The following is a 17,346-nucleotide window of genomic DNA, read 5'->3' as shown; positions in this document are numbered from 1 at the left end:
AGTTTCAAAGAAACAGAACTCTAGCACACCAGAATTCATTTTCTGCATTGGCCGGGAATCGGACCCGAGTCTCCCGCTTGGGAAGCGAGAATTCTACCACTGAACCATCAATGCTCTAGGTGATGTGACACCTATGCTCAAAGGGAGTCAGGGTATGCTTCCTGGTAAGAGATGGGAGACGAGGAACACATTGATCTTGAGTAAAAACACATTTTCGAGGGGCACATAACAAGGGGCTGCACAAGGTTGACAAGATTTTTAATGGATTGTTATTGCCCTTGAGTTTACAATTGCAATCAGTACTGTCTATTGGCAGAAGTGACATAACAAAGTTTCAAAGAAACAGAACTCTAGCACACCAGAATTCATTTTCTGCATTGGCCGGGAATCTGACCCGAATCTCCCGCTTGGGAAGCGAGAATTCTACCACTGAACAACCAATGCTCTAGGTGACGTGACACCTATGCTCACAGGGAGTCAGGGTATGCTTCCTGGTAAGAGATGGGAGACGAGGAACACTTATTGATCTGGTGTAAAAACACATTTTCGAGGGGCACATAATATGGGGCTGCACAAGGTTGACAAGATTTTTAATGGATTGTTATTGCCCTTGAGTTTACAATTGCAATCAGTACTGTCTATTGGCAGAAGTGACATAACAAAGTTTCAAAGAAACAGAACTCTAGACACCAGAATTCATCTTCTGCATTGGCCGGGAATCGGACCCGGGTCTCCCGCGTGGCAGGCGAGAATTCTACCACTGAACCACCAATGCTCAAGGTGATGTGACACCTATGCTCACAGGGAGTGAGGGTATGCCTCCTGGTAAGATTTTTAATGGATTGTTATTGCCCTTGAGTTTACAATTGCAATCAGTACTGTCTATTGGCAGAAGTGACATAACAAAGTTTCAAAGAAACAGAACTCTAGCACACCAGAATTCATTTTCTGCATTGGCCGGGAATCGGACCCGGGTCTCCCGCTTGGGAAGCGAGAATTCTACCACTGAACCATCAATGCTCTAGGTGATGTGACACCTATGCTCAAAGGGAGTCAGGGTATGCTTCCTGGTAAGAGATGGGAGACGAGGAACACATTGATCTTGAGTAAAAACACATTTTCGAGGGGCACATAACAAGGGGCTGCACAAGGTTGACAAGATTTTTAATGGATTGTTATTGCCCTTGAGTTTACAATTGCAATCAGTACTGTCTATTGGCAGAAGTGACATAACAAAGTTTCAAAGAAACAGAACTCTAGACACCAGAATTCATCTTCTGCATTGGCCGGGAATCGGACCCGGGTGCCTCCTGGTAAGATTTTTAATGGATTGTTATTGCCCTTGAGTTTACAATTGCAATCAGTACTGTCTATTGGCAGAAGTGACATAACAAAGTTTCAAAGAAACAGAACTCTAGCACACCAGAATTAATTTTCTGCATTGGCCGGGAATCGGACCCGGGTCTCCCGCGTGGCAGGCGAGAATTCTACCACTGAACCACCAATGCTCAAGGTGACGTGACACCTATGCTCACAGGCAGTGAGGGTATGCCTCCTGGTAATAGATGGGAGACGAGGAACACATTGATCTTGAGTAAAAACACATTTTCGAGGGGCACATAACAAGGGGCTGCACAAGGTTGACAAGATTTTTAATGGATTGTTATTGCCCTTGAGTTTACAATTGCAATCAGTACTGTCTATTGGCAGAAGTGACATAACAAAGTTTCAAAGAAACAGAACTCTAGCACACTCTAGCACAATTAATTTTCTGCATTGGCCGGGAATCGGACCCGGGTCTCCCGCGTGGGAAGCGAGAATTCTACCACTGAACCACCAATGCTCTAGGTGATGTGACACCTATGCTCAAACGGAGTCAGGGTATGCTTCCTGGTAAGAAATGGGAGACGAGGAACACTTATTGATCTGGTGTAAAAACACATTTTCGAGGGGCACATAATAAGGGGCTGCACAAGGTTGACAAGATTTTTAATGGATTGTTATTGCCCTTGAGTTTACAATTGCAATCAGTACTGTCTATTGGCAGAAGTGACATAACAAAGTTTCAAAGAAACAGAACTCTAGCACACCAGAATTCATTTTCTGCATTGGCCGGGAATCGGACCCGGGTCTCCCGCGTGGCAGGCGAGAATTCTACCACTGAACCACCAATGCTCACGGTGAAGTGAGACCTATGCTCACAGGGAGTGAGTGTATGCCTCCTGGTAAGAGATGGGAGACGAGGAACACATTGATCATGAGTAAAAACACATTTTCGAGGGGCACATAACAAGGGGCTGCACAAGGTTGACAAGATTTTTAATGGATTGTTATTGCCCTTGAGTTTACAATTGCAATCAGTACTGTCTATTGGCAGAAGTGACATAACAAAGTTTCAAAGAAACAGAACTCTAGCACACCAGAATTCATTTTCTGCATTGGCCGGGAATCTGACCCGGATCTCCCGCTTGGGAAGCGAGAATTCTACCACTGAACCACCATTGCTCTAGGTGACGTGACACCTATGCTCACAGGGAGTCCGGGTATGCTTCCTGGTAAGAGATGGGAGACGAGGAACACTTATTGATCTGGTGTAAAAACACATTTTCGAGGGGCACATAATATGGGGCTGCACAAGGTTGACAAGATTTTTAATGGATTGTTATTGCCCTTGAGTTTACAATTGCAATCAGTACTGTCTATTGGCAGAAGTGACATAACAAAGTTTCAAAGAAACAGAACTCTAGACACCAGAATTCATCTTCTGCATTGGCCGGGAATCGGACCCGGGTCTCCCGCGTGGCAGGCGAGAATTCTACCACTGAACCACCAATGCTCAAGGTGATGTGACACCTATGCTCACAGGGAGTGAGGGTATGCCTCCTGGTAAGATTTTTAATGGATTGTTATTGCCCTTGAGTTTACAATTGCAATCAGTACTGTCTATTGGCAGAAGTGACATAACAAAGTTTCAAAGAAACAGAACTCTAGCACACCAGAATTCATTTTCTGCATTGGCCGGGAATCGGACCCTGGTCTCCCGCTTGGGAAGCGAGCATTCTACCACTGAACCACCAATGCTCAAGGTGACGTGACACCTATGCTCACGGGGAGTGAGGGTATGCCTCCTGGTAAGATTTTTAATGGATTGTTATTGCCCTTGAGTTTACAATTGCAATCAGTACTGTCTATTGGCAGAAGTGACATAACAAAGTTTCAAAGAATCAGAACTCTAGCACACCAGAATTAATTTTCTGCATTGGCCGGGAATCGGACCCGGGTCTCCCGCATGGCAGGCGAGAATTCTACCACTGAACCACCAATGCTCAAGGTGACGTGACACCTATGCTCACAGGGAGTGAGTGTATGCCTCCTGGTAAGAGATGGGAGACGAGGAACAGATTGATCTTGAGTAAAAACACATTTTCGAGGGGCACATAACAAGGGGCTGCACAAGGTTGACAAGATTTTTAATGGATTGTTATTGCCCTTGAGTTTACAATTGCAATCAGTACTGTCTATTGGCAGAAGTGACATAACAAAGTTTCAAAGAAACAGAACTCTAGCACACCAGAATTCATTTTCTGCATTGGTCGGGAATCGGAACCGGGTCTCCCGCGTGGCAGGCGAGAATTCTACCACTGAACCACCAATGCTCAAGGTGACGTGACACCTATGCTCACAGGCAGTGAGGGTATGCCTCCTGGTAAGAGATGGGAGACGAGGAACACATTGATCTTGAGTAAAAACACATTTTCGAGGGGCACATAACAAGGGGCTGCACAAGGTTGACAAGATTTTTAATGGATTGTTAATGCCCTTGAGTTTACAATTGTAATCAGTACTGTCTATTGGCAGAAGTGACATAACAAAGTTTCAAAGAAACAGAACTCTAGCACACCAGAATTAATTTTCTGCATTGGTCGGGAATCGGACCCGGGTCTCCCGCTTGGGAAGCGAGAATTCTACCACTGAACCATCAATGCTCTAGGTGATGTGACACCTATGCTCAAAGGGAGTCAGGGTATGCTTCCTGGTAAGAGATGGGAGACGAGGAACACATTGATCTTGAGTAAAAACACATTTTCGAGGGGCACATAACAAGGGGCTGCACAAGGTTGACAAGATTTTTAATGGATTGTTATTGCCCTTGAGTTTACAATTGCAATCAGTACTGTCTATTGGCAGAAGTGACATAACAAAGTTTCAAAGAAACAGAACTCTAGCACACCAGAATTAATTTTCTGCATATTTTGCTCCCGCGTGGCAGGCGAGAATTCTACCACTGAACCACCAATGCTCAAGGTGACGTGACACCTATGCTCACAGGCAGTGAGGGTAAGCCTCCTGGTAATAGATGGGAGATGAGGAACACATTGATCTTGAGTAAAAACACATTTTCGAGGGGCACATAACAAGGGGCTGCACAAGGTTGACAAGATTTTTAATGGATTGTTATTGCCCTTGAGTTTACAATTGCAATCAGTACTGTCTATTGGCAGAAGTGACATAACAAAGTTTCAAAGAAACAGAACTCTAGCACACCAGAATTCATTTTCTGCATTGGCCGGGAATCGGACCCGGGTCTCCCGCGTGGCAGGCGAGAATTCTACCACTGAACCACCAATGCTCACGGTGAAGTGAGACCTATGCTCACAGGGAGTGAGTGTATGCCTCCTGGTAAGAGATGGGAGACGAGGAACACATTGATCATGAGTAAAAACACATTTTCGAGGGGCACATAACAAGGGGCTGCAGAAGGTTGACAAGATTTTTAATGGATTGTTATTGCCCTTGAGTTTACAATTGCAATCAGTACTGTCTATTGGCAGAAGTGACATAACAAAGTTTCAAAGAAACAGAACTCTAGCACACCAGAATTCATTTTCTGCATTGGCCGGGAATCTGACCCGGATCTCCCGCTTGGGAAGCGAGAATTCTACCACTGAACCACCATTGCTCTAGGTGACGTGACACCTATGCTCACAGGGAGTCCGGGTATGCTTCCTGGTAAGAGATGGGAGACGAGGAACACTTATTGATCTGGTGTAAAAACACATTTTCGAGGGGCACATAATATGGGGCTGCACAAGGTTGACAAGATTTTTAATGGATTGTTATTGCCCTTGAGTTTACAATTGCAATCAGTACTGTCTATTGTCAGAAGTGACATAACAAAGTTTCAAAGAAACAGAACTCTAGACACCAGAATTCATCTTCTGCATTGGCCGGGAATCGGACCCGGGTCTCCCGCGTGGCAGGCGAGAATTCTACCACTGAACCACCAATGCTCAAGGTGATGTGACACCTATGCTCACAGGGAGTGAGGGTATGCCTCCTGGTAAGATTTTTAATGGATTGTTATTGCCCTTGAGTTTACAATTGCAATCAGTACTGTCTATTGGCAGAAGTGACATAACAAAGTTTCAAAGAAACAGAACTCTAGCACACCAGAATTCATTTTCTGCATTGGCCGGGAATCGGACCCTGGTCTCCCGCTTGGGAAGCGAGCATTCTACCACTGAACCACCAATGCTCAAGGTGACGTGACACCTATGCTCACGGGGAGTGAGGGTATGCCTCCTGGTAAGATTTTTAATGGATTGTTATTGCCCTTGAGTTTACAATTGCAATCAGTACTGTCTATTGGCAGAAGTGACATAACAAAGTTTCAAAGAATCAGAACTCTAGCACACCAGAATTAATTTTCTGCATTGGCCGGGAATCGGACCCGGGTCTCCCGCATGGCAGGCGAGAATTCTACCACTGAACCACCAATGCTCAAGGTGACGTGACACCTATGCTCACAGGGAGTGAGTGTATGCCTCCTGGTAAGAGATGGGAGACGAGGAACAGATTGATCTTGAGTAAAAACACATTTTCGAGGGGCACATAACAAGGGGCTGCACAAGGTTGACAAGATTTTTAATGGATTGTTATTGCCCTTGAGTTTACAATTGCAATCAGTACTGTCTATTGGCAGAAGTGACATAACAAAGTTTCAAAGAAACAGAACTCTAGCACACCAGAATTCATTTTCTGCATTGGTCGGGAATCGGAACCGGGTCTCCCGCGTGGCAGGCGAGAATTCTACCACTGAACCACCAATGCTCAAGGTGACGTGACACCTATGCTCACAGGCAGTGAGGGTATGCCTCCTGGTAAGAGATGGGAGACGAGGAACACATTGATCTTGAGTAAAAACACATTTTCGAGGGGCACATAACAAGGGGCTGCACAAGGTTGACAAGATTTTTAATGGATTGTTAATGCCCTTGAGTTTACAATTGTAATCAGTACTGTCTATTGGCAGAAGTGACATAACAAAGTTTCAAAGAAACAGAACTCTAGCACACCAGAATTAATTTTCTGCATTGGTCGGGAATCGGACCCGGGTCTCCCGCTTGGGAAGCGAGAATTCTACCACTGAACCATCAATGCTCTAGGTGATGTGACACCTATGCTCAAAGGGAGTCAGGGTATGCTTCCTGGTAAGAGATGGGAGACGAGGAACACATTGATCTTGAGTAAAAACACATTTTCGAGGGGCACATAACAAGGGGCTGCACAAGGTTGACAAGATTTTTAATGGATTGTTATTGCCCTTGAGTTTACAATTGCAATCAGTACTGTCTATTGGCAGAAGTGACATAACAAAGTTTCAAAGAAACAGAACTCTAGCACACCAGAATTAATTTTCTGCATATTTTGCTCCCGCGTGGCAGGCGAGAATTCTACCACTGAACCACCAATGCTCAAGGTGACGTGACACCTATGCTCACAGGCAGTGAGGGTAAGCCTCCTGGTAATAGATGGGAGATGAGGAACACATTGATCTTGAGTAAAAACACATTTTCGAGGGGCACATAACAAGGGGCTGCACAAGGTTGACAAGATTTTTAATGGATTGTTATTGCCCTTGAGTTTACAATTGCAATCAGTACTGTCTATTGGCAGAAGTGACATAACAAAGTTTCAAAGAAACAGAACTCTAGCACACCAGAATTCATTTTCTGCATTGGTCGGGAATCGGAACCGGGTCTCCCGCGTGGCAGGCGAGAATTCTACCACTGAACCACCAATGCTCAAGGTGACGTGACACCTATGCTCACAGGCAGTGAGGGTATGCCTCCTGGTAAGAGATGGGAGACGAGGAACACATTGATCTTGAGTAAAAACACATTTTCGAGGGGCACATAACAAGGGGCTGCACAAGGTTGACAAGATTTTTAATGGATTGTTAATGCCCTTGAGTTTACAATTGTAATCAGTACTGTCTATTGGCAGAAGTGACATAACAAAGTTTCAAAGAAACAGAACTCTAGCACACCAGAATTAATTTTCTGCATTGGTCGGGAATCGGACCCGGGTCTCCCGCTTGGGAAGCGAGAATTCTACCACTGAACCATCAATGCTCTAGGTGATGTGACACCTATGCTCAAAGGGAGTCAGGGTATGCTTCCTGGTAAGAGATGGGAGACGAGGAACACATTGATCTTGAGTAAAAACACATTTTCGAGGGGCACATAACAAGGGGCTGCACAAGGTTGACAAGATTTTTAATGGATTGTTATTGCCCTTGAGTTTACAATTGCAATCAGTACTGTCTATTGGCAGAAGTGACATAACAAAGTTTCAAAGAAACAGAACTCTAGCACACCAGAATTAATTTTCTGCATATTTTGCTCCCGCGTGGCAGGCGAGAATTCTACCACTGAACCACCAATGCTCAAGGTGACGTGACACCTATGCTCACAGGCAGTGAGGGTAAGCCTCCTGGTAATAGATGGGAGATGAGGAACACATTGATCTTGAGTAAAAACACATTTTCGAGGGGCACATAACAAGGGGCTGCACAAGGTTGACAAGATTTTTAATGGATTGTTATTGCCCTTGAGTTTACAATTGCAATCAGTACTGTCTATTGGCAGAAGTGACATAACAAAGTTTCAAAGAAACAGAACTCTAGCACACCAGAATTCATTTTCTGCATTGGCCGGGAATCGGACCCGGGTCTCCCGCGTGGCAGGCGAGAATTCTACCACTGAACCACCAATGCTCACGGTGAAGTGAGACCTATGCTCACAGGGAGTGAGTGTATGCCTCCTGGTAAGAGATGGGAGACGAGGAACACATTGATCATGAGTAAAAACACATTTTCGAGGGGCACATAACAAGGGGCTGCACAAGGTTGACAAGATTTTTAATGGATTGTTATTGCCCTTGAGTTTACAATTGCAATCAGTACTGTCTATTGGCAGAAGTGACATAACAAAGTTTCAAAGAAACAGAACTCTAGCACACCAGAATTCATTTTCTGCATTGGCCGGGAATCTGACCCGGATCTCCCGCTTGGGAAGCGAGAATTCTACCACTGAACCACCATTGCTCTAGGTGACGTGACACCTATGCTCACAGGGAGTCCGGGTATGCTTCCTGGTAAGAGATGGGAGACGAGGAACACTTATTGATCTGGTGTAAAAACACATTTTCGAGGGGCACATAATATGGGGCTGCACAAGGTTGACAAGATTTTTAATGGATTGTTATTGCCCTTGAGTTTACAATTGCAATCAGTACTGTCTATTGTCAGAAGTGACATAACAAAGTTTCAAAGAAACAGAACTCTAGACACCAGAATTCATCTTCTGCATTGGCCGGGAATCGGACCCGGGTCTCCCGCGTGGCAGGCGAGAATTCTACCACTGAACCACCAATGCTCAAGGTGATGTGACACCTATGCTCACAGGGAGTGAGGGTATGCCTCCTGGTAAGATTTTTAATGGATTGTTATTGCCCTTGAGTTTACAATTGCAATCAGTACTGTCTATTGGCAGAAGTGACATAACAAAGTTTCAAAGAAACAGAACTCTAGCACACCAGAATTCATTTTCTGCATTGGCCGGGAATCGGACCCTGGTCTCCCGCTTGGGAAGCGAGCATTCTACCACTGAACCACCAATGCTCAAGGTGACGTGACACCTATGCTCACGGGGAGTGAGGGTATGCCTCCTGGTAAGATTTTTAATGGATTGTTATTGCCCTTGAGTTTACAATTGCAATCAGTACTGTCTATTGGCAGAAGTGACATAACAAAGTTTCAAAGAATCAGAACTCTAGCACACCAGAATTAATTTTCTGCATTGGCCGGGAATCGGACCCGGGTCTCCCGCATGGCAGGCGAGAATTCTACCACTGAACCACCAATGCTCAAGGTGACGTGACACCTATGCTCACAGGGAGTGAGTGTATGCCTCCTGGTAAGAGATGGGAGACGAGGAACAGATTGATCTTGAGTAAAAACACATTTTCGAGGGGCACATAACAAGGGGCTGCACAAGGTTGACAAGATTTTTAATGGATTGTTATTGCCCTTGAGTTTACAATTGCAATCAGTACTGTCTATTGGCAGAAGTGACATAACAAAGTTTCAAAGAAACAGAACTCTAGCACACCAGAATTCATTTTCTGCATTGGTCGGGAATCGGAACCGGGTCTCCCGCGTGGCAGGCGAGAATTCTACCACTGAACCACCAATGCTCAAGGTGACGTGACACCTATGCTCACAGGCAGTGAGGGTATGCCTCCTGGTAAGAGATGGGAGACGAGGAACACATTGATCTTGAGTAAAAACACATTTTCGAGGGGCACATAACAAGGGGCTGCACAAGGTTGACAAGATTTTTAATGGATTGTTAATGCCCTTGAGTTTACAATTGTAATCAGTACTGTCTATTGGCAGAAGTGACATAACAAAGTTTCAAAGAAACAGAACTCTAGCACACCAGAATTAATTTTCTGCATTGGTCGGGAATCGGACCCGGGTCTCCCGCTTGGGAAGCGAGAATTCTACCACTGAACCATCAATGCTCTAGGTGATGTGACACCTATGCTCAAAGGGAGTCAGGGTATGCTTCCTGGTAAGAGATGGGAGACGAGGAACACATTGATCTTGAGTAAAAACACATTTTCGAGGGGCACATAACAAGGGGCTGCACAAGGTTGACAAGATTTTTAATGGATTGTTATTGCCCTTGAGTTTACAATTGCAATCAGTACTGTCTATTGGCAGAAGTGACATAACAAAGTTTCAAAGAAACAGAACTCTAGCACACCAGAATTAATTTTCTGCATATTTTGCTCCCGCGTGGCAGGCGAGAATTCTACCACTGAACCACCAATGCTCAAGGTGACGTGACACCTATGCTCACAGGCAGTGAGGGTAAGCCTCCTGGTAATAGATGGGAGATGAGGAACACATTGATCTTGAGTAAAAACACATTTTCGAGGGGCACATAACAAGGGGCTGCACAAGGTTGACAAGATTTTTAATGGATTGTTATTGCCCTTGAGTTTACAATTGCAATCAGTACTGTCTATTGGCAGAAGTGACATAACAAAGTTTCAAAGAAACAGAACTCTAGCACACCAGAATTAATTTTCTGCATTGGCCGGGAATCGGACCCGGGTCTCCCGCGTGGGAAGCGAGAATTCTACCACTGAACCACCAATGCTCTAGGTGACGTGACACCTATGCTCACAGGGACTGAGGGTATGCCTCCTGGTAAGATTTTTAATGGATTGTTATTGCCCTTGAGTTTACAATTGCAATCAGTACTGTCTATTGGCAGAAGTGACATAACAAAGTTTCAAAGAAACAGAACTCTAGCACACCAGAATTCATTTTCTGCATTGGCCGGGAATCTGACCCGGGTCTCCCGCGTGGTAGGCGAGAATTCTACCACTGAACCACCAATGCTCAAGGTGACGTGACACCTATGCTCACAGGCAGTGAGGGTATGCCTCCTGGTAATAGATGGGAGACGAGGAACACATTGATCTTGAGTAAAAACACATTTTCGAGGGGCACATAACAAGGGGCTGCACAAGGTTGACAAGATTTTTAATGGATTGTTATTGCCCTTGAGTTTACAATTGCAATCAGTACTGTCTATTGGCAGAAGTGACATAACAAAGTTTCAAAGAAACAGAACTCTAGCACACCAGAATTAATTTTCTGCATTGGCCGGGAATCGGACCCGGGTCTCCCGCGTGGGAAGCGAGAATTCTACCACTGAACCACCAATGCTCTAGGTGATGTGACACCTATGCTCAAAGGGAGTCAGGGTATGCTTCCTGGTAAGAGATGGGAGACGAGGAACACTTATTGATCTGGTGTAAAAACACATTTTCGAGGGGCACATAATAAGGGGCTGCACAAGGTTGACAAGATTTTTAATGGATTGTTATTGCCCTTGAGTTTACAATTGCAATCAGTACTGTCTATTGGCAGAAGTGACAAAACAAAGTTTCAAAGAAACAGAACTCTAGCACACCAGAATTCATTTTCTGCATTGGCCGGGAATCGGACCCGGGTCTCCCGCGTGGCAGGCGAGAATTCTACCACTGAACCACCAATGCTCAAGGTGACGTGACACCTATGCTCACAGGGAGTGAGGGTATGCCTCCTGGTAAGAGATGGGAGACGAGGAACACATTGATCTTGAGTAAAAACACATTTTCGAGGGGCACATAACAAGCGGCTGCACAAGGTTGACAAGATTTTTAATGGATTGTTATTGCCCTTGAGTTTACAATTGCAATCAGTACTGTCTATTGGCAGAAGTGACATAACAAAGTTTCAAAGAAACAGAACTCTAGCACACCAGAATTCATTTTCTGCATTGGCCGGGAATCGGACCCTGGTCTCCCGCTTGGGAAGCGAGCATTCTACCACTGAACCACCAATGCTCAAGGTGACGTGACACCTATGCTCACGGGGAGTGAGGGTATGCCTCCTGGTAAGATTTTTAATGGATTGTTATTGCCCTTGAGTTTACAATTGCAATCAGTACTGTCTATTGGCAGAAGTGACATAACAAAGTTTCAAAGAATCAGAACTCTAGCACACCAGAATTAATTTTCTGCATTGGCCGGGAATCGGACCCGGGTCTCCCGCATGGCAGGCGAGAATTCTACCACTGAACCACCAATGCTCAAGGTGACGTGACACCTATGCTCACAGGGAGTGAGTGTATGCCTCCTGGTAAGAGATGGGAGACGAGGAACAGATTGATCTTGAGTAAAAACACATTTTCGAGGGGCACATAACAAGGGGCTGCACAAGGTTGACAAGATTTTTAATGGATTGTTATTGCCCTTGAGTTTACAATTGCAATCAGTACTGTCTATTGGCAGAAGTGACATAACAAAGTTTCAAAGAAACAGAACTCTAGCACACCAGAATTCATTTTCTGCATTGGTCGGGAATCGGAACCGGGTCTCCCGCGTGGCAGGCGAGAATTCTACCACTGAACCACCAATGCTCAAGGTGACGTGACACCTATGCTCACAGGCAGTGAGGGTATGCCTCCTGGTAAGAGATGGGAGACGAGGAACACATTGATCTTGAGTAAAAACACATTTTCGAGGGGCACATAACAAGGGGCTGCACAAGGTTGACAAGATTTTTAATGGATTGTTAATGCCCTTGAGTTTACAATTGTAATCAGTACTGTCTATTGGCAGAAGTGACATAACAAAGTTTCAAAGAAACAGAACTCTAGCACACCAGAATTAATTTTCTGCATTGGTCGGGAATCGGACCCGGGTCTCCCGCTTGGGAAGCGAGAATTCTACCACTGAACCATCAATGCTCTAGGTGATGTGACACCTATGCTCAAAGGGAGTCAGGGTATGCTTCCTGGTAAGAGATGGGAGACGAGGAACACATTGATCTTGAGTAAAAACACATTTTCGAGGGGCACATAACAAGGGGCTGCACAAGGTTGACAAGATTTTTAATGGATTGTTATTGCCCTTGAGTTTACAATTGCAATCAGTACTGTCTATTGGCAGAAGTGACATAACAAAGTTTCAAAGAAACAGAACTCTAGCACACCAGAATTAATTTTCTGCATATTTTGCTCCCGCGTGGCAGGCGAGAATTCTACCACTGAACCACCAATGCTCAAGGTGACGTGACACCTATGCTCACAGGCAGTGAGGGTAAGCCTCCTGGTAATAGATGGGAGATGAGGAACACATTGATCTTGAGTAAAAACACATTTTCGAGGGGCACATAACAAGGGGCTGCACAAGGTTGACAAGATTTTTAATGGATTGTTATTGCCCTTGAGTTTACAATTGCAATCAGTACTGTCTATTGGCAGAAGTGACATAACAAAGTTTCAAAGAAACAGAACTCTAGCACACCAGAATTCATTTTCTGCATTGGTCGGGAATCGGAACCGGGTCTCCCGCGTGGCAGGCGAGAATTCTACCACTGAACCACCAATGCTCAAGGTGACGTGACACCTATGCTCACAGGCAGTGAGGGTATGCCTCCTGGTAAGAGATGGGAGACGAGGAACACATTGATCTTGAGTAAAAACACATTTTCGAGGGGCACATAACAAGGGGCTGCACAAGGTTGACAAGATTTTTAATGGATTGTTAATGCCCTTGAGTTTACAATTGTAATCAGTACTGTCTATTGGCAGAAGTGACATAACAAAGTTTCAAAGAAACAGAACTCTAGCACACCAGAATTAATTTTCTGCATTGGTCGGGAATCGGACCCGGGTCTCCCGCTTGGGAAGCGAGAATTCTACCACTGAACCATCAATGCTCTAGGTGATGTGACACCTATGCTCAAAGGGAGTCAGGGTATGCTTCCTGGTAAGAGATGGGAGACGAGGAACACATTGATCTTGAGTAAAAACACATTTTCGAGGGGCACATAACAAGGGGCTGCACAAGGTTGACAAGATTTTTAATGGATTGTTATTGCCCTTGAGTTTACAATTGCAATCAGTACTGTCTATTGGCAGAAGTGACATAACAAAGTTTCAAAGAAACAGAACTCTAGCACACCAGAATTAATTTTCTGCATATTTTGCTCCCGCGTGGCAGGCGAGAATTCTACCACTGAACCACCAATGCTCAAGGTGACGTGACACCTATGCTCACAGGCAGTGAGGGTAAGCCTCCTGGTAATAGATGGGAGATGAGGAACACATTGATCTTGAGTAAAAACACATTTTCGAGGGGCACATAACAAGGGGCTGCACAAGGTTGACAAGATTTTTAATGGATTGTTATTGCCCTTGAGTTTACAATTGCAATCAGTACTGTCTATTGGCAGAAGTGACATAACAAAGTTTCAAAGAAACAGAACTCTAGCACACCAGAATTCATTTTCTGCATTGGCCGGGAATCGGACCCGGGTCTCCCGCGTGGCAGGCGAGAATTCTACCACTGAACCACCAATGCTCACGGTGAAGTGAGACCTATGCTCACAGGGAGTGAGTGTATGCCTCCTGGTAAGAGATGGGAGACGAGGAACACATTGATCATGAGTAAAAACACATTTTCGAGGGGCACATAACAAGGGGCTGCACAAGGTTGACAAGATTTTTAATGGATTGTTATTGCCCTTGAGTTTACAATTGCAATCAGTACTGTCTATTGGCAGAAGTGACATAACAAAGTTTCAAAGAAACAGAACTCTAGCACACCAGAATTCATTTTCTGCATTGGCCGGGAATCTGACCCGGATCTCCCGCTTGGGAAGCGAGAATTCTACCACTGAACCACCATTGCTCTAGGTGACGTGACACCTATGCTCACAGGGAGTCCGGGTATGCTTCCTGGTAAGAGATGGGAGACGAGGAACACTTATTGATCTGGTGTAAAAACACATTTTCGAGGGGCACATAATATGGGGCTGCACAAGGTTGACAAGATTTTTAATGGATTGTTATTGCCCTTGAGTTTACAATTGCAATCAGTACTGTCTATTGTCAGAAGTGACATAACAAAGTTTCAAAGAAACAGAACTCTAGACACCAGAATTCATCTTCTGCATTGGCCGGGAATCGGACCCGGGTCTCCCGCGTGGCAGGCGAGAATTCTACCACTGAACCACCAATGCTCAAGGTGATGTGACACCTATGCTCACAGGGAGTGAGGGTATGCCTCCTGGTAAGATTTTTAATGGATTGTTATTGCCCTTGAGTTTACAATTGCAATCAGTACTGTCTATTGGCAGAAGTGACATAACAAAGTTTCAAAGAAACAGAACTCTAGCACACCAGAATTCATTTTCTGCATTGGCCGGGAATCGGACCCTGGTCTCCCGCTTGGGAAGCGAGCATTCTACCACTGAACCACCAATGCTCAAGGTGACGTGACACCTATGCTCACGGGGAGTGAGGGTATGCCTCCTGGTAAGATTTTTAATGGATTGTTATTGCCCTTGAGTTTACAATTGCAATCAGTACTGTCTATTGGCAGAAGTGACATAACAAAGTTTCAAAGAATCAGAACTCTAGCACACCAGAATTAATTTTCTGCATTGGCCGGGAATCGGACCCGGGTCTCCCGCATGGCAGGCGAGAATTCTACCACTGAACCACCAATGCTCAAGGTGACGTGACACCTATGCTCACAGGGAGTGAGTGTATGCCTCCTGGTAAGAGATGGGAGACGAGGAACAGATTGATCTTGAGTAAAAACACATTTTCGAGGGGCACATAACAAGGGGCTGCACAAGGTTGACAAGATTTTTAATGGATTGTTATTGCCCTTGAGTTTACAATTGCAATCAGTACTGTCTATTGGCAGAAGTGACATAACAAAGTTTCAAAGAAACAGAACTCTAGCACACCAGAATTCATTTTCTGCATTGGTCGGGAATCGGAACCGGGTCTCCCGCGTGGCAGGCGAGAATTCTACCACTGAACCACCAATGCTCAAGGTGACGTGACACCTATGCTCACAGGCAGTGAGGGTATGCCTCCTGGTAAGAGATGGGAGACGAGGAACACATTGATCTTGAGTAAAAACACATTTTCGAGGGGCACATAACAAGGGGCTGCACAAGGTTGACAAGATTTTTAATGGATTGTTAATGCCCTTGAGTTTACAATTGTAATCAGTACTGTCTATTGGCAGAAGTGACATAACAAAGTTTCAAAGAAACAGAACTCTAGCACACCAGAATTAATTTTCTGCATTGGTCGGGAATCGGACCCGGGTCTCCCGCTTGGGAAGCGAGAATTCTACCACTGAACCATCAATGCTCTAGGTGATGTGACACCTATGCTCAAAGGGAGTCAGGGTATGCTTCCTGGTAAGAGATGGGAGACGAGGAACACATTGATCTTGAGTAAAAACACATTTTCGAGGGGCACATAACAAGGGGCTGCACAAGGTTGACAAGATTTTTAATGGATTGTTATTGCCCTTGAGTTTACAATTGCAATCAGTACTGTCTATTGGCAGAAGTGACATAACAAAGTTTCAAAGAAACAGAACTCTAGCACACCAGAATTAATTTTCTGCATATTTTGCTCCCGCGTGGCAGGCGAGAATTCTACCACTGAACCACCAATGCTCAAGGTGACGTGACACCTATGCTCACAGGCAGTGAGGGTAAGCCTCCTGGTAATAGATGGGAGATGAGGAACACATTGATCTTGAGTAAAAACACATTTTCGAGGGGCACATAACAAGGGGCTGCACAAGGTTGACAAGATTTTTAATGGATTGTTATTGCCCTTGAGTTTACAATTGCAATCAGTACTGTCTATTGGCAGAAGTGACATAACAAAGTTTCAAAGAAACAGAACTCTAGCACACCAGAATTAATTTTCTGCATTGGCCGGGAATCGGACCCGGGTCTCCCGCGTGGGAAGCGAGAATTCTACCACTGAACCACCAATGCTCTAGGTGACGTGACACCTATGCTCACAGGGACTGAGGGTATGCCTCCTGGTAAGATTTTTAATGGATTGTTATTGCCCTTGAGTTTACAATTGCAATCAGTACTGTCTATTGGCAGAAGTGACATAACAAAGTTTCAAAGAAACAGAACTCTAGCACACCAGAATTCATTTTCTGCATTGGCCGGGAATCTGACCCGGGTCTCCCGCGTGGTAGGCGAGAATTCTACCACTGAACCACCAATGCTCAAGGTGACGTGACACCTATGCTCACAGGCAGTGAGGGTATGCCTCCTGGTAATAGATGGGAGACGAGGAACACATTGATCTTGAGTAAAAACACATTTTCGAGGGGCACATAACAAGGGGCTGCACAAGGTTGACAAGATTTTTAATGGATTGTTATTGCCCTTGAGTTTACAATTGCAATCAGTACTGTCTATTGGCAGAAGTGACATAACAAAGTTTCAAAGAAACAGAACTCTAGCACACCAGAATTAATTTTCTGCATTGGCCGGGAATCGGACCCGGGTCTCCCGCGTGGGAAGCGAGAATTCTACCACTGAACCACCAATGCTCTAGGTGATGTGACACCTATGCTCAAAGGGAGTCAGGGTAT

General features: G+C 45.0%; 48 non-coding genes across 48 annotated transcripts; all 48 read right to left on the bottom strand.

The window, feature by feature from the left end:
• Positions 1-43: 43 nt before the first annotated feature.
• Positions 44-114, bottom strand: trnag-ccc (transfer RNA glycine (anticodon CCC)). The gene has a single exon. It is a non-coding gene; the product is annotated as a tRNA-Gly (tRNA).
• Positions 115-704: 590 nt separating this feature from the next.
• Positions 705-775, bottom strand: trnag-gcc (transfer RNA glycine (anticodon GCC)). The gene has a single exon. It is a non-coding gene; the product is annotated as a tRNA-Gly (tRNA).
• A 174-nt stretch (positions 776-949) lies between these two features.
• On the bottom strand, positions 950-1,020 carry trnag-ccc (transfer RNA glycine (anticodon CCC)). The gene has a single exon. It is a non-coding gene; the product is annotated as a tRNA-Gly (tRNA).
• A 417-nt stretch (positions 1,021-1,437) lies between these two features.
• Positions 1,438-1,508, bottom strand: trnag-gcc (transfer RNA glycine (anticodon GCC)). The gene has a single exon. It is a non-coding gene; the product is annotated as a tRNA-Gly (tRNA).
• A 264-nt stretch (positions 1,509-1,772) lies between these two features.
• trnag-ccc (transfer RNA glycine (anticodon CCC)) lies at positions 1,773-1,843 on the bottom strand. Its single transcript has one exon. It is a non-coding gene; the product is annotated as a tRNA-Gly (tRNA).
• A 261-nt stretch (positions 1,844-2,104) lies between these two features.
• trnag-gcc (transfer RNA glycine (anticodon GCC)) lies at positions 2,105-2,175 on the bottom strand. Its single transcript has one exon. It is a non-coding gene; the product is annotated as a tRNA-Gly (tRNA).
• A 259-nt stretch (positions 2,176-2,434) lies between these two features.
• On the bottom strand, positions 2,435-2,505 carry trnag-ccc (transfer RNA glycine (anticodon CCC)). The gene has a single exon. It is a non-coding gene; the product is annotated as a tRNA-Gly (tRNA).
• A 260-nt stretch (positions 2,506-2,765) lies between these two features.
• On the bottom strand, positions 2,766-2,836 carry trnag-gcc (transfer RNA glycine (anticodon GCC)). Its single transcript has one exon. It is a non-coding gene; the product is annotated as a tRNA-Gly (tRNA).
• A 174-nt stretch (positions 2,837-3,010) lies between these two features.
• Positions 3,011-3,081, bottom strand: trnag-ccc (transfer RNA glycine (anticodon CCC)). Its single transcript has one exon. It is a non-coding gene; the product is annotated as a tRNA-Gly (tRNA).
• A 174-nt stretch (positions 3,082-3,255) lies between these two features.
• trnag-gcc (transfer RNA glycine (anticodon GCC)) lies at positions 3,256-3,326 on the bottom strand. The gene has a single exon. It is a non-coding gene; the product is annotated as a tRNA-Gly (tRNA).
• Positions 3,327-3,585: 259 nt separating this feature from the next.
• trnag-gcc (transfer RNA glycine (anticodon GCC)) lies at positions 3,586-3,656 on the bottom strand. Its single transcript has one exon. It is a non-coding gene; the product is annotated as a tRNA-Gly (tRNA).
• A 259-nt stretch (positions 3,657-3,915) lies between these two features.
• trnag-ccc (transfer RNA glycine (anticodon CCC)) lies at positions 3,916-3,986 on the bottom strand. Its single transcript has one exon. It is a non-coding gene; the product is annotated as a tRNA-Gly (tRNA).
• A 573-nt stretch (positions 3,987-4,559) lies between these two features.
• On the bottom strand, positions 4,560-4,630 carry trnag-gcc (transfer RNA glycine (anticodon GCC)). Its single transcript has one exon. It is a non-coding gene; the product is annotated as a tRNA-Gly (tRNA).
• A 259-nt stretch (positions 4,631-4,889) lies between these two features.
• On the bottom strand, positions 4,890-4,960 carry trnag-ccc (transfer RNA glycine (anticodon CCC)). The gene has a single exon. It is a non-coding gene; the product is annotated as a tRNA-Gly (tRNA).
• A 260-nt stretch (positions 4,961-5,220) lies between these two features.
• Positions 5,221-5,291, bottom strand: trnag-gcc (transfer RNA glycine (anticodon GCC)). The gene has a single exon. It is a non-coding gene; the product is annotated as a tRNA-Gly (tRNA).
• Positions 5,292-5,465: 174 nt separating this feature from the next.
• On the bottom strand, positions 5,466-5,536 carry trnag-ccc (transfer RNA glycine (anticodon CCC)). Its single transcript has one exon. It is a non-coding gene; the product is annotated as a tRNA-Gly (tRNA).
• Positions 5,537-5,710: 174 nt separating this feature from the next.
• On the bottom strand, positions 5,711-5,781 carry trnag-gcc (transfer RNA glycine (anticodon GCC)). Its single transcript has one exon. It is a non-coding gene; the product is annotated as a tRNA-Gly (tRNA).
• A 259-nt stretch (positions 5,782-6,040) lies between these two features.
• On the bottom strand, positions 6,041-6,111 carry trnag-gcc (transfer RNA glycine (anticodon GCC)). Its single transcript has one exon. It is a non-coding gene; the product is annotated as a tRNA-Gly (tRNA).
• Positions 6,112-6,370: 259 nt separating this feature from the next.
• Positions 6,371-6,441, bottom strand: trnag-ccc (transfer RNA glycine (anticodon CCC)). Its single transcript has one exon. It is a non-coding gene; the product is annotated as a tRNA-Gly (tRNA).
• Positions 6,442-7,014: 573 nt separating this feature from the next.
• On the bottom strand, positions 7,015-7,085 carry trnag-gcc (transfer RNA glycine (anticodon GCC)). The gene has a single exon. It is a non-coding gene; the product is annotated as a tRNA-Gly (tRNA).
• A 259-nt stretch (positions 7,086-7,344) lies between these two features.
• On the bottom strand, positions 7,345-7,415 carry trnag-ccc (transfer RNA glycine (anticodon CCC)). The gene has a single exon. It is a non-coding gene; the product is annotated as a tRNA-Gly (tRNA).
• A 573-nt stretch (positions 7,416-7,988) lies between these two features.
• trnag-gcc (transfer RNA glycine (anticodon GCC)) lies at positions 7,989-8,059 on the bottom strand. The gene has a single exon. It is a non-coding gene; the product is annotated as a tRNA-Gly (tRNA).
• A 259-nt stretch (positions 8,060-8,318) lies between these two features.
• trnag-ccc (transfer RNA glycine (anticodon CCC)) lies at positions 8,319-8,389 on the bottom strand. Its single transcript has one exon. It is a non-coding gene; the product is annotated as a tRNA-Gly (tRNA).
• Positions 8,390-8,649: 260 nt separating this feature from the next.
• Positions 8,650-8,720, bottom strand: trnag-gcc (transfer RNA glycine (anticodon GCC)). Its single transcript has one exon. It is a non-coding gene; the product is annotated as a tRNA-Gly (tRNA).
• Positions 8,721-8,894: 174 nt separating this feature from the next.
• On the bottom strand, positions 8,895-8,965 carry trnag-ccc (transfer RNA glycine (anticodon CCC)). Its single transcript has one exon. It is a non-coding gene; the product is annotated as a tRNA-Gly (tRNA).
• A 174-nt stretch (positions 8,966-9,139) lies between these two features.
• trnag-gcc (transfer RNA glycine (anticodon GCC)) lies at positions 9,140-9,210 on the bottom strand. Its single transcript has one exon. It is a non-coding gene; the product is annotated as a tRNA-Gly (tRNA).
• Positions 9,211-9,469: 259 nt separating this feature from the next.
• On the bottom strand, positions 9,470-9,540 carry trnag-gcc (transfer RNA glycine (anticodon GCC)). Its single transcript has one exon. It is a non-coding gene; the product is annotated as a tRNA-Gly (tRNA).
• A 259-nt stretch (positions 9,541-9,799) lies between these two features.
• trnag-ccc (transfer RNA glycine (anticodon CCC)) lies at positions 9,800-9,870 on the bottom strand. Its single transcript has one exon. It is a non-coding gene; the product is annotated as a tRNA-Gly (tRNA).
• A 573-nt stretch (positions 9,871-10,443) lies between these two features.
• Positions 10,444-10,514, bottom strand: trnag-ccc (transfer RNA glycine (anticodon CCC)). The gene has a single exon. It is a non-coding gene; the product is annotated as a tRNA-Gly (tRNA).
• A 174-nt stretch (positions 10,515-10,688) lies between these two features.
• trnag-acc (transfer RNA glycine (anticodon ACC)) lies at positions 10,689-10,759 on the bottom strand. The gene has a single exon. It is a non-coding gene; the product is annotated as a tRNA-Gly (tRNA).
• A 259-nt stretch (positions 10,760-11,018) lies between these two features.
• trnag-ccc (transfer RNA glycine (anticodon CCC)) lies at positions 11,019-11,089 on the bottom strand. The gene has a single exon. It is a non-coding gene; the product is annotated as a tRNA-Gly (tRNA).
• A 261-nt stretch (positions 11,090-11,350) lies between these two features.
• trnag-gcc (transfer RNA glycine (anticodon GCC)) lies at positions 11,351-11,421 on the bottom strand. The gene has a single exon. It is a non-coding gene; the product is annotated as a tRNA-Gly (tRNA).
• Positions 11,422-11,680: 259 nt separating this feature from the next.
• Positions 11,681-11,751, bottom strand: trnag-ccc (transfer RNA glycine (anticodon CCC)). The gene has a single exon. It is a non-coding gene; the product is annotated as a tRNA-Gly (tRNA).
• Positions 11,752-11,925: 174 nt separating this feature from the next.
• On the bottom strand, positions 11,926-11,996 carry trnag-gcc (transfer RNA glycine (anticodon GCC)). Its single transcript has one exon. It is a non-coding gene; the product is annotated as a tRNA-Gly (tRNA).
• Positions 11,997-12,255: 259 nt separating this feature from the next.
• On the bottom strand, positions 12,256-12,326 carry trnag-gcc (transfer RNA glycine (anticodon GCC)). The gene has a single exon. It is a non-coding gene; the product is annotated as a tRNA-Gly (tRNA).
• A 259-nt stretch (positions 12,327-12,585) lies between these two features.
• trnag-ccc (transfer RNA glycine (anticodon CCC)) lies at positions 12,586-12,656 on the bottom strand. Its single transcript has one exon. It is a non-coding gene; the product is annotated as a tRNA-Gly (tRNA).
• Positions 12,657-13,229: 573 nt separating this feature from the next.
• On the bottom strand, positions 13,230-13,300 carry trnag-gcc (transfer RNA glycine (anticodon GCC)). The gene has a single exon. It is a non-coding gene; the product is annotated as a tRNA-Gly (tRNA).
• Positions 13,301-13,559: 259 nt separating this feature from the next.
• On the bottom strand, positions 13,560-13,630 carry trnag-ccc (transfer RNA glycine (anticodon CCC)). The gene has a single exon. It is a non-coding gene; the product is annotated as a tRNA-Gly (tRNA).
• A 573-nt stretch (positions 13,631-14,203) lies between these two features.
• Positions 14,204-14,274, bottom strand: trnag-gcc (transfer RNA glycine (anticodon GCC)). Its single transcript has one exon. It is a non-coding gene; the product is annotated as a tRNA-Gly (tRNA).
• A 259-nt stretch (positions 14,275-14,533) lies between these two features.
• trnag-ccc (transfer RNA glycine (anticodon CCC)) lies at positions 14,534-14,604 on the bottom strand. Its single transcript has one exon. It is a non-coding gene; the product is annotated as a tRNA-Gly (tRNA).
• Positions 14,605-14,864: 260 nt separating this feature from the next.
• trnag-gcc (transfer RNA glycine (anticodon GCC)) lies at positions 14,865-14,935 on the bottom strand. Its single transcript has one exon. It is a non-coding gene; the product is annotated as a tRNA-Gly (tRNA).
• A 174-nt stretch (positions 14,936-15,109) lies between these two features.
• trnag-ccc (transfer RNA glycine (anticodon CCC)) lies at positions 15,110-15,180 on the bottom strand. The gene has a single exon. It is a non-coding gene; the product is annotated as a tRNA-Gly (tRNA).
• Positions 15,181-15,354: 174 nt separating this feature from the next.
• trnag-gcc (transfer RNA glycine (anticodon GCC)) lies at positions 15,355-15,425 on the bottom strand. The gene has a single exon. It is a non-coding gene; the product is annotated as a tRNA-Gly (tRNA).
• A 259-nt stretch (positions 15,426-15,684) lies between these two features.
• On the bottom strand, positions 15,685-15,755 carry trnag-gcc (transfer RNA glycine (anticodon GCC)). The gene has a single exon. It is a non-coding gene; the product is annotated as a tRNA-Gly (tRNA).
• A 259-nt stretch (positions 15,756-16,014) lies between these two features.
• Positions 16,015-16,085, bottom strand: trnag-ccc (transfer RNA glycine (anticodon CCC)). Its single transcript has one exon. It is a non-coding gene; the product is annotated as a tRNA-Gly (tRNA).
• Positions 16,086-16,658: 573 nt separating this feature from the next.
• trnag-ccc (transfer RNA glycine (anticodon CCC)) lies at positions 16,659-16,729 on the bottom strand. Its single transcript has one exon. It is a non-coding gene; the product is annotated as a tRNA-Gly (tRNA).
• A 174-nt stretch (positions 16,730-16,903) lies between these two features.
• trnag-acc (transfer RNA glycine (anticodon ACC)) lies at positions 16,904-16,974 on the bottom strand. Its single transcript has one exon. It is a non-coding gene; the product is annotated as a tRNA-Gly (tRNA).
• Positions 16,975-17,233: 259 nt separating this feature from the next.
• Positions 17,234-17,304, bottom strand: trnag-ccc (transfer RNA glycine (anticodon CCC)). Its single transcript has one exon. It is a non-coding gene; the product is annotated as a tRNA-Gly (tRNA).
• Positions 17,305-17,346: the final 42 nt, after the last annotated feature.

The sequence above is a fragment of the Siphateles boraxobius genome, unplaced genomic scaffold (genome assembly GCF_051911475.1).
Source record: "Siphateles boraxobius isolate OS27281-9 unplaced genomic scaffold, OSU_SipBor_1 100, whole genome shotgun sequence".
Lineage (NCBI taxonomy): Eukaryota > Metazoa > Chordata > Actinopteri > Cypriniformes > Leuciscidae > Siphateles > Siphateles boraxobius.
The sequence above is the reverse complement of the archived record's forward strand: the minus strand, read 5'-3'. Positions and strand labels throughout refer to the sequence as shown.